Raw genomic sequence first — 12435 nt, forward strand, 5'->3', positions numbered from 1 at the left:
AGCAAGCGATTGCTAAAACTAGTCCACCAAAATTTTCATGTACTCATATAATCATGCTTTAACACATAAAAAAAATTAGAAATAATTTCTCCAAACTCAGATTAGTGGTTCTGAAACTTGTGTACTGACTAGCCCCAAAATCGGGCTATTACACAAATCATGCTTTAGGAGTGGTTCGGGACTAAACCAATAACTTAGGAAAATTTCAGAAAACTTAGAAAATTTTTCAAAATACAGGGAACACATGCTCGTGTAGCCTGATCGTGTGTCTCACATAGCCAAATACATGCCCGTGTCACAAGCCGTATCGACAATCGAAATGGGATCACATGGCCATGTCCTAGCCCATGTCTGACCCCGTGTAACTCCCTGACCTAGGTCACATAGTCAACCACACGCCAGCGTGACCAGCCCGTGTGTCCTTCAAAATGGCCACACATGCCTGTGTGCCAGGCCGTGCCAAACCTGTAGGGTATACTGACTTATGCCACATGGCCAAGTCACACGCTTGTATGCTGGGTAGTGTGGAGCATACTGACTTGATTTCTAATTTCACACCAGGGGGGACATGACCGTGTCACTTGACCATGTGTCACACACGGCTGAGACACATGCCCGTGTCTCTACCCTTATGGACAAAAATAGGCTATTTACCAAGCCATTTTGCTCACCCAAATAACACACACCTACACCAAACCAATTGGCACAAAAAATAGCATAACTAGTCATTTAACCAACCTCAACCAAGCATAATTCATACCATTTCAATACAAACAACTACGAGGCACACAAATACCACAATATACCATTCAATCTCATACCAAAAATTCACATTCTTAAATCATCAATATCGTCACTTTTAAATATGCATTATTTTACCTAAAATTCACAAACATACCAAATTCAAATCTCAAACATTTAGTATCCCTAATTGCCAATTATCAACAAGCATCACATGTCCATCATCAAACACATGACAAAAGCCATATGTACATATATATATATATCACCAAATATGCTAAAATAAGCCAACTCTTATGGCTATATACAAAACCAAACACTTAACATTTATAAGCCAACTCAAATGGCTAAATCCATTACTAACACATACCAAAATGACCAAAGTTCCTATACATGCCATATAACCAAAATACATAGATTCAAAAGTACCAAAGTGATAGCTTGATAGTGTGATGAGGTCTCCGACGATTCCAAAGTCCAAGCTAGCTTTGATATTCACTATAAAACATAGAAAAGTAAAAAAAGTAAGCTACAAAGCTTAGTAAGTTTGTATAATAATAAACTCATTTTACCATACATACACAAATTAAGCAATTTAACTTATTATGATATAATTCAGATTGATACACAAACCTATCACAAATTCATTCACAAGGTTAGATATGAACTTCACAGTTTCTTCGATTCAATGCTAGAACTATTCAAGTACGTACCTGTACCATCTTGTATCAATCTCATACTCATATGTATCTCTAATATACCCGTTGAACCATTCGGAATACTATCGGATACGCGGGAATCTCGTACCATAAGTGCCAATACATAGCCCAAGCTATCTCAAGATCATATCACATATAATGCTCACTCTCAAGCTATCAACGAATCTACTAACACAAGTTGACAAGAATCTACAACACATGCCGGATAACTTAACCACCAGTAGGATGTACAGACCAACACCTAAACCACATAATCCCTAATGAAATGCCATTTGTATCCTAATCTATTCCTAAGGTTCAATCGGGATTTCACTTTTTCTGAATCGTCGTCAAATATTTTTGCAAGGTCGTATTCACAATTTATTCAATATCAAAGCATTTAAAACACAATTATAATAATGCCTATTACATACGAACTTACCTCGAATGCAAAAATAACGAATTTGATCAATTAATCCAACACCTTGTTTTTCCCCCGATCTAAATCTAAATTTTGCTTTTCTTGATCTATATAATATCAAAATATGGTTTTTGTTTTATTTAATTAACCTTTAATAACCAAACTACAAATTTAACCTTAATGATAAACCATTAAAATCACCTAAATAATGTCCATCTTTTTCCACTCATATTAAAAATGGTATAAATACCACATAAGGACCTCCACTATTAATTTCATATCCAATTAATACCTTTAGCTAATAGAACACAAGTTTTACATTTTATGCGATTTAGTCCTTTTTATCGAATTGAGCATTTAAACGATTAAATTTCTTAACGGAATTTTTACACATTCATACTATCATGTTGTAAACATTAAAATAATAATAAAATAATTATTTCAACCTTAGATTTGTGGTCCCGAAACCACTGTTCTGACTTAACTAAAAACAGGTTGTTACAACTCTCTCCATTAGGAATTTTCGTCCTCAAAAATCTTACCAGAAAAGAGATTAGGATATTGTTTTCTCATAGCTTCCTCGGGTTCCCACAACTTCTTCAACCTTGCGACGTTTCTACAAAACCTTCACCAAAGCTATGTTCGTATTTCTCAACACTTTAACCTCTTGAGCTAAAATTTTGATCGGTTCTTTGCTATACCTCATATCAGGTTGAATTTCAATCTCTTCCAGAGAAATTACATGCTATAGATCTAATTGATGCCGTCGTAACATCGACACATGAAATACATTGTGAATCTTTTGTAACTCTGATGGTAAAGCTAGTCGATATTGTAACAACCCATTTTTCACTGTTAGGAATGTCATGTGAAAATCCCGATAAGAAAATTTTATCGATTATGTGCTTAATTAGGGAAATGACTAAATCGCATAAAATGAAAAAGTTGAATTCTAGTAGCTAGAAGGATTAATAGCTATGGAATTCAAAACTTGAGGTCCTTATGTGGTAATTAGAGCATTAAAGAAAAGTATGTAGATATTTTGGTGACTCATCCATGGAAATTTAGAAAAAAGGCAAGGACTAAATTAGAATTTGAAATAATTTAATTAATTAAAAGATGATAAAAGATATCATCTTATGATAAAAGATATCATCTTATTTTTTATGTCATCTTCAACCTAAAATACATGGAAACCCTAGGAGAGAGAGAAGAAACTTTCATGGCTTAATTGGGTAGGTTTCCTTGTTCCGTTTTTAGTAATTTTGATATTTTTTGAAATCGGGATAGCTTAATCTATCTATTTGGGGGATCAATTTGAAAAGTTATCAAAGTATGGAAATTAAGTCATGGATTTATATGCTAAAAATTTGAAATTTATGGTAGGAAATGAAAGGTTGTTGATAGAGAAATTTTACAAAGTGATTTTTTATGAAAACATGATTTAGGGATTAAAATGTAAAGTTGTGAAAATTGATGAAAAATTCTAAATTTTTATGAATACATGTGCTTTAAATCTTGTTATGGGATTTTTTTTAGACTTGGAATAGGGAGTAAATTGCACAAATTTAATTTTCTGAGCCTAGGGACGAATTGGAATTTATGAAAAAGTTAGAGGCAAAATGGTAATTTTACCTAGGATGTAAATTGAGTCCAAATGAATATGAAATGTGTGAAATTGGTGGTTAAATTCATTTATATAGATTCGAACAACACAAATTCAAGGTTAGATCGAGGAAAAGAAAAGGTTTCGGGTAGTAGATTTTATACGTGAACTAGTGTCAAGGTAAGTTCATGTAACTGAATCGAGCATGTGAATATGTTTAATTGAATGTTGTATTTGTATAAAATGTGACTTATATTGATGTGAATTATTTGATTGCTATAATGAAAAATTGAATATATGCTTGGAATGGTGAAAAAGGGTTAAATTTCATTCGAATAAATTTCATTCGAATATTGAATTCTGATGAATATATATATGCTTTTTCGAAATGAATGAGGTCCTGCATTTGTTGCTGATAGGATTTAGCATATATGAGTAATCCTATTAACCTCATTATAGAAAGGATTTAGCCTAGACGGGTAATTCTGACATGATATCTCTTGAGTATATGTTACAATTAAGATTTAGTCTGGACTGGTAATCCTAATTGAGCTCTTTTGAGCATACGTTATATAAAGGATTTAGCCTGGAATGGTAATCCTGTTATACGATATGTGGCTCGAGAGTGTGTTCTTTGATTAAGTTCCCTAATGGGTACTCTTGAATAAGAATTGACGAGTTATTGAATTGTATACATCGAGTGTACTACTTGAGTATCCATTAGAATTTCAATGATTCAACGGACACAAAACCATCGGCACAAGAAAGGATTTATGAGATGAAATGAATAATGGCTTGAGAGAATATTGCATGATGAGCTCATCCATCCTTACTTGATGTATATGTAAATTTTGTGACTAACATGTTTAATTGAATGCATGTGTTTAGGCAATTTATCCAAATGGATGGAAAACATGATATTGTATGCTTAGATTTAATAAACGGGATTAGTAAATTTAGTTTCCGTTATACGAACTTACTAAGCATGTAATGCTTACTCCATTTTATTTTTCCCTTATTTTATAGTGCTCAGAAGCTCGCGAAGGTTGGAGATCATTGAAGCATCATCACACTATCCACTAGCTTATTTTGGGTATATATAGTAAAATTATTTTGGTATAATGGCATGTATGGGCTAACTTGGTCATAGATGGCTTAAGTATGTGGTTTGTAATCTAGCCATTGGAATGGCTAGTAATGGTTGTTTTTGATACACTTGTAATGTCATACTATGGTAGTTATATACATGTTAAATGGTTGCTCAAATTATGCCAACATATGGAATATACCAAAGTAAGATTATAAACATATATGCATGTAATGATATGCCATGTTGAATGATAGAGTTTGCTTAATTTGAATGCTTGAAATGGTTGGTATTTGGATGTGAGTTTAAGTGCAGGTCATTGGTGTGATTTTGGGTGAGAAATGAAGCTAGAAATGGCTTTATTTAGTCCACACGGGTAGACACACGGGCGTGTATGTAGACCGTGTGTGACGCACGGCCTGGTACATAGGCGTATGGTTAGGCCGCGTGTCCCTTACACCTTAAATTTGAGAAACAGAATGCTCACAATTAAGCACATGGGCAGAGACACGAGCGTGTGTCTCAGCCGTGTGTGCTACATGGCCTAGATCACGAGCGTGTGTCTTGGCAGTGTGAAACCTACACCTAATTTCGAAAGATTTTAATTAACGACACGGCCTAGCACACGGGCGTCTGGCATGGCTGTGTGCACAAGTCAAAGAGTAACACGGGGACGAACATGGCCTGTAACACGGGCATGTCCTAGGGTCACACGGGCGTGTTCCTTGGACTACACTGGCGTGTGAGCCCTATAACTTAGAAAATTTTTGAAATGTCGCGAAACATTCTTAGAGTTTCTGATTAAGTCCTGACTTGATTCTAATGCTCATTTTGGGCCTTGAGGGCCCATTTAAGGGACGATATGAATAATCTTGGTTAATGAATAGTAATTTACGTGAATTATTTAAAAAGATTTTGAAAGTTCCAGTAATACTTTGTAACCCTATTTCGGCGACGGATACGGGTTAAGGGGTGTTACAAATATGCTATTGGCCCTATTCTTTCAATAATCTCATATGGCCCAATAAATCACGAACTCAATTTGCCTTTGAGACCAAATCGAAGAATCTTCTTCCACGGAGATACTTTCAAAATTACTTTGTAACTGATTTGAAGTTCAATGTCTTTATATTTCAAATCCGCGCAAGATTTCTATTGATCTGAAGCTGCTTTCAAACTGCCGCGAATTACTTTCACTTTATCTTCGGTCTCTCTAACCAAATCAACCCCGTGAATCTTTTTCTCACTAAGTTCAGTCCAATGTAAAGGAGTTCGGAATTTACAACCATACAATGTGTAATAGTCTGGTTTTGACCCTAGTCGGAATAGTGGTTTCGGGACCACAAATTCGAGTCCAAAAAAATTTTTAATATTATTTTCTGTCTGTGATATGTGAATTTATGTTTGTGAAATTTCTGTGATTTAATTTTTCTGTTTCTGTGCTTAATTATGAAAAAGAACCAAATCGCATAAAGTGTAAAAACTGTGTGCTAGATGTTAAAAGTACCTATTTGATTTGGCTTATTAAAGTGAAGGTCCTTTCATGTCAAATTCACCATTTGTTTTAATGGTGGACAAATATGGGCATTGGTAGGTGGATTTTTAATGATATATGCCAAGGGTAAAATGGGAAAATGATTATTAAAGTTATTATAATAAAATTAAAAGCATGAAATTACCTATTTCATGCATGTTGTTGCTGAAAATCAAAAGAAAGGAAAAGATGAAAGCTTGCTGAATATTCAGCCATGGTTAGCTTGATTTATTAAGTGAATTTTGTTTGGTTTTTGATAATTTCTATGTTTCTGTGATCATTGCTTCGTGTTCTTCAAAACCCATGTCTGAATTTTTATTTCTGTTGAAGATTATGAAATGTGACATTGATAATTATTTGAGCTTTGTAATGTTTTTATATGGATTGTGAAAGATATGTGTGAGATTATCATGCTTTGTTCTTGAATTTTTGATGAAATAGTGCTATTTAGGCTAAATTGTGAAAATGAGGTTTTGAAGGACTAAATTGTAAATTTAATATGTTATTTGGGCTTTTATGGAAGCTATGTAAATTTGGCCAAGCTATAGTCTTGGTGAATTTTGCATATTTGTGATTTTGTGAAAAATGGACTAAATTGTCAAAGTGTGAAAATGAAAGGGCTAAAATGCAAAGTGCCCTAAATATGTGTTCATGGATTATTTTGAATGAAATGAATGATTGAATGGTTGAATTTGAATTGTGTTAGATCAAGAACAAAGAAAATCAGACTTAGATCGAGGGAAGTCTAAAATAGTTGAATAATCGACTCGTTTCATCCGAAATCCGTATGAGGTAAGTCAAATTACAATTATGTGTTAAATTGACTAATTTCTACATATATATAAATTGTAATATGTATTGGATGGCCTTGAGAGCCTGATGAATATCTTTTGAGTAAAGTTTGATAATATGTTAGTATCCGAAAAGCTTTGTATACTTCTAAAGGAATATTGACATCTATCTGAGATATCGTGTAAGACAGTATCTGGGACATCGGGCTCGATTGAGATTTACGTATAAGACCATGTCTGGGACATCGGCATCATATCTGATTTCGTATAAGACCCTGTATGGGACAGAGGCATCGATATTGAATTGCATGTAAGACCACGTCTGGGACGTCGGCGTTGTACTTGTTTACGAGTATCTGTATCGTTTTTGAACTGTCTGATGATAGAGTACGAAATATGAGAATGAGTTTATGAAATGTATAACCTATACAGGTACGTATGAATCTTACTAAAATTCTGAATTTGAAATACTCTATCTCTGTGAAATATGTATGGAATTTGGAAATGAAGCATGACATAAATGCAAACAAAGGAGCACGATTAAGCTTATGAATTATTCTATGAAATGGCTATGAATCTTTATGGTTGAATTGTACTTATATGCTTTAGTAGTTAAACCAATTGTATTTGGCTTACTAAGCTCTTTGTAGCTTACTCTATGTGATTTCTGCCTGTTTTACAGTTATCGTAGCTACTGAAGGCTCGGGGATGTCGAGGATCGTCACCACAGTATTAAACTCATTTTGGTACTTTTGAAAGTGTAAATATTTTAAAGTATGGCATGTATAGGCTAGAAGGTCTATGTATTAAGTTTTGATTTGTAAATATATGTTATGCCATGAGAGTTGGCTAGCAAATGGTATGAATGTGTTAAGTTTGATATGGTTTTGAATGGGTTATTGAATGATGATAATTTAGTTGTAATGAAGCATGTTATGAGCATGGAATTGGCTGAAAATTGTTGTATGAATGTTGTTTAACATTGCTAATAGGAAAGACTCATATAAGAGTGGCAATTGGCTTAAACCAAGCCTGCATTGTGCCACACGGTCATGGGACACGGGTGTGCCTTGTGACCGTGTAAGAAAGTCAGTAGCTAGCTAAGTATCACACGGCTGCAGTACACGGGCATGTCTGTTGGCTCACGTAATCTTTTATGTGCTTATATGATTAAATTAATTGTTTAAATTGACATAGAGATATGTACAAGAGATTATTTTAATTTCATAAGTATGCATGTGCATTAACACATTTGTCTACTAAAGTTTGTTCAATCGATTGAATTGACATAGAGATATAGTCAAGAGATGAATGGATGTTTGTAGGTGAGTATGTTCATAAGTTAGCAAATTATCGAGTTGCTGTGAATTTATTCGTAACAACATAAACATAAGTTTAGTAATTTTAAGTTAAGAAATGTAATTAATCTAACACAATTATGTCATCTTGATTAAAATCAGCTTTTGAAATCGTGCATTAGAATTTTATTTTATTTTATTTATTTTACTTTGTTTTCTAGTTTTTAATCAATTTTCAAATCAAAATATTTTTCTTCACCAAAGTGTTTTAAATTGCATTCATAAATTATTCTTTCCACAGTCCCTGTGGGTATGATAACTCGACATTTACTTGTCACTTTATTACTTGTTGCGATTGTGTACGCTTGCACATTTTCGTCGTTCCAAGCTTTTGGCGTGGTTGCCGAGGACTGTTTTAAAAAGTCATTATTTTTGAATTTGTTAGTTTTGCATTTTGGTTTATTTTCCTATTCAATTTTAACTTTTTTTTTTGATTATTTCAGGTGTTTATGAGTATTAACCGAATTATCAATTTACTCCCTGTAGACCCTGAGATAGAAAGAACTTTTTGACAACGAAGAAGAGAAGCAAATTAGAGAAGGACCGAAGAGATGAATTTTGAAAATCTGAATCAAGGAAACGGAGCAAACCCTACTCAAAATCCTATCTTTATTGCTGATGATAAGGATAGAACTTTAAGACAATATGTCGTGCCAGTGTTTAATGATCTTAATCTGGGTATTAGGAGACCCAAAATCGAGGTACAACAATTCGAGCTGAAGCCAGTTGTAACGCCCCCACGCCCGAAACCGTCGCTGGAGTCGAGCTTGAGGGGTCACCGAACATAATTTATCAAATTAAGAACTTCAAATCATTTGTTTCTACATTCACAGCTTTCTAACTACCCGCATCACAGTTACAAGAAAAATCATATCTCGAGTTACGAAACTCAAAATCAAGATCCGTAAATTTTCCCTAAATCTAGACTCATATATCTATTTACTAATTTTTTTATAGAATTTTTGTTTGGGCCAATTAGTACAGTTTATTAGTTAAATTCTCCCCTGTTTCAGGGTTTGACTGCTCTGACCTATGTGTATTACGAATCAGATATTTCTCTATACAGAAATTAAATGACTATGAGGTTTGTTTCTATTAAAAGTAGACTCAATAAAGAACTTGTAAATATAAAGAAAAACTTCTAATTATTTTTGTAAAATTTATTATGAATTTTTAAAGTCAGAACAGGGGATCCAGAAATCAATCTGGGCCTGTTTCACAAAAGTTTAAATATCTCATAAAATATAATTTATATGCCTGTTTTGTTCAATCCACATGAAAATAGACTCATAAAGCTTAAATTTCATAACTTACTCATCATTTAGTTCCATTTATACTATTTTTAGTGATTTTTCAAATTCATGTCATTGCTGCAGCAATATTCTGTTTTAAGGCAAGTTTCATCTTTCCATGAATTTTTATGAACTAGATAACCTATTAAACTTCCATAATATCAAACATGATCTAAATTAGCCATCACCATGACTTATCAATATCAAACATTTTCTCAACCAAACATGGCCATATCATAAAATTATTTACACAAAATAAGTATATTGCTATACATGCCATACTTAAGTTTTACAAGCCATTTACCTAGATGAAAGTCCTTTGGATAGTGTGATCGAACCTTCGACCCGTCCCTATTACCAAGCTGGCTTGTTCAAAACTACAGTAAATAAAGAGGAGGGAGTAAGCATAAATGCTTAGTAAGTTCATATGTAAATAACAAGTAACATAACAATACAAATATACCAAACAACTTTAGCATGGTATCACCAAAACATATGTCATATTTCTAAACATCATTCATCATCTTACCACCTTATCGTTGTTGTATCTATTTTCAACCTGAGGGTTAAGAACATACCTGTCCAAAGTGTCCATTTCACAACACTTACCAAAACGTCACTTGCATCTTAAGTGTTCTTCCATTTCACTAGAAATTTCACCCGTTGAACACATCGAATACAACTCGGATACGGATAATTTGCACATAAGTGCCTCATATGTAATCAAGAAATCATGTAACCCGCCCCTAAGTGAACTCGGACTCAACTCAATGAGCTCGGGCGTTTGCATCCATAAGTGAACTCGGACTCAACTCAACGAGTTCGGATGCCTAGTTACATCTCACGAACTCGGACTCAACTCAATGAGTTCGGACATTCGGATCCATAGGTGAACTCGGACTCAACTCAATGAGTTCGGATGCTCAACCATCCTAGTGACATGTCACTTGTATCCTAATCTATTCCTAAGGTTCAAACGGGCGTTTTCCTCGATCACACATCTTTGCCGTCTTCCACGGAATATCGAAATCAATACTTCGGTGATAGTTCATACTCATCAAGTAATTCACATAATTACATATTATTCAACAATAACCACAAAGCATAATATTTCATGATAATAATCAGCATCATATCATATAAACAACATTAAATTGCTTAAAATGACAATTATGTTACTACATTTACACATGAACTTACCTTGGTACCAAAATATAAAGATTTTGCAATTTAGTCCACAATCTTTTCTTTTCCTCGATCGCGACTTGAATCTCGTTTTTCTTGATCTATAATACCAAATTAATCTTATTTAATACATACATTCATCAAAACAGCATTTAATACGAACTTTGGAAAAATTACACTTTTGCCCCTAAACTTTTGCATAATTACACTTTTGCCCCTAGGCTCGGGAATTAAACTTTATTCCTTATTCTTATGTTTTATAACATGCTGATCATTTTTCCCTTCTATGGCAACATCAAATTCTCTCTCTAACATATACTTGTGACTATTAGGTATTTTTGTCGATTAAGCCCTTTTACTCGTTTTCACTCAAAACCGAGTAGCACAAGTTGTCTAACATAATTTAAAACCTCATATTCTATCATAAAACATCAAAATACACAAATTTCACCTATGGGTATTTTTCAAAATATAAACCCTAGGTTGAATTATTGCTAACATAAGCTTAATCGAGCTACGGGATTCCAAAACGTAAAGAACATTAAAAGCGGGCTTGGAATCACTTACTATGGAGCTTGGAAGCTTGAAACAAACCCTAGCTATGGAGAACCCTTGAAATTTCAGCCTAATGAAGAAGATGGACAAAATTGGCTTTTAATTTTGTTTTAATTCATTTTAATAACTAAATGACCAAAATACCCTTACTACTAAACTTTCCAAAATTCCTTCCATGTCCTAATTTTGTCCATGAACTTAAAATTGGTCAAATTTCTATTTAAGACCTCCTAATTAATATTCCAAAACAATTTCATACTAAAAACTTCTAGAATGCAAGTTTTGCAACTTATTCGATTTAGTCCCTACTTTCAATTTAAGCACTTTAGGCGTAGAATTTCATCACGAAATTTTCACACAATCATGCAATCATATCATAATCATCAAAATAATTATAAAATTATTATTTCTATCTCAGATTTGTGGTCACGAAACCACTATTCCGATTAAGCCCTAATTCAGGATATTACACCAGTCATGTTCCAGATGCTTCAGACTGTGGGCCGATTTAGTGGAGTGCTTACTGAAGATCCTCACCTTCACTTAAGACTGTTTATGGAGGTGAGTGATTCTTTCAAGTTAGTCGGAGTACCCAAAGATGCATTACGATTGAAGTTGTTCCTATATTCACTAAGGGATAGAGCTCGAACGTGGTTGAACTCATTGCCACCAAATTCAATTACCACATGGAAAGAGTTAGCAAAAAGATTCCTCATGAAGTATTTCCCGCCTAGCAAGAATGCTAAGTTGAGGAATGAGATCACTGCTTTCCAACAAATGGATGATGAGTCATTGTGTGAGGCATTGGAAAGGTACAAAGAATTATTACAGAAGTGCCCTCATCACGGAATCTCTCATTACATCCAATTTGAGATATTTTATAATGGTCTTAAAGCACACACGAGGATGGTATTGGACGCTTTTGCTAATGGTGCTCTCCTTTCTAAGTCTTATAATGAGGCTTATGAAATCATTGGGAGGATTGCCATTAATAATTATCAATGGCCAACCAATCGAGCAGTGTCAGTAAGACGAGTCACTGGAATACATGAAGTGGATGCTCTCACTTCACTCGCATCTCAAGTATCATCCATATCATCAATGCTTAAAATTTTTACCAATAATGGGTTTAATAGTTTTGCAGCTCAGCTACCAAATCAAGTTGAA

At 33.9% G+C, this 12435-nt stretch overlaps 1 non-coding gene across 1 annotated transcript; it reads right to left on the reverse strand.

Moving 5' to 3' along the window:
• Positions 1–12012: 12012 nt before the first annotated feature.
• LOC128294823 (small nucleolar RNA R71) lies at positions 12013–12119 on the reverse strand. The gene has a single exon (XR_008285130.1). It is a non-coding gene; the product is annotated as a small nucleolar RNA R71 (small nucleolar RNA).
• Between the last annotated feature and the right edge of the window lie 316 nt (positions 12120–12435).

The sequence above is a fragment of the Gossypium arboreum genome, chromosome 6 (genome assembly GCF_025698485.1).
Source record: "Gossypium arboreum isolate Shixiya-1 chromosome 6, ASM2569848v2, whole genome shotgun sequence".
NCBI lineage: Eukaryota > Viridiplantae > Streptophyta > Magnoliopsida > Malvales > Malvaceae > Gossypium > Gossypium arboreum.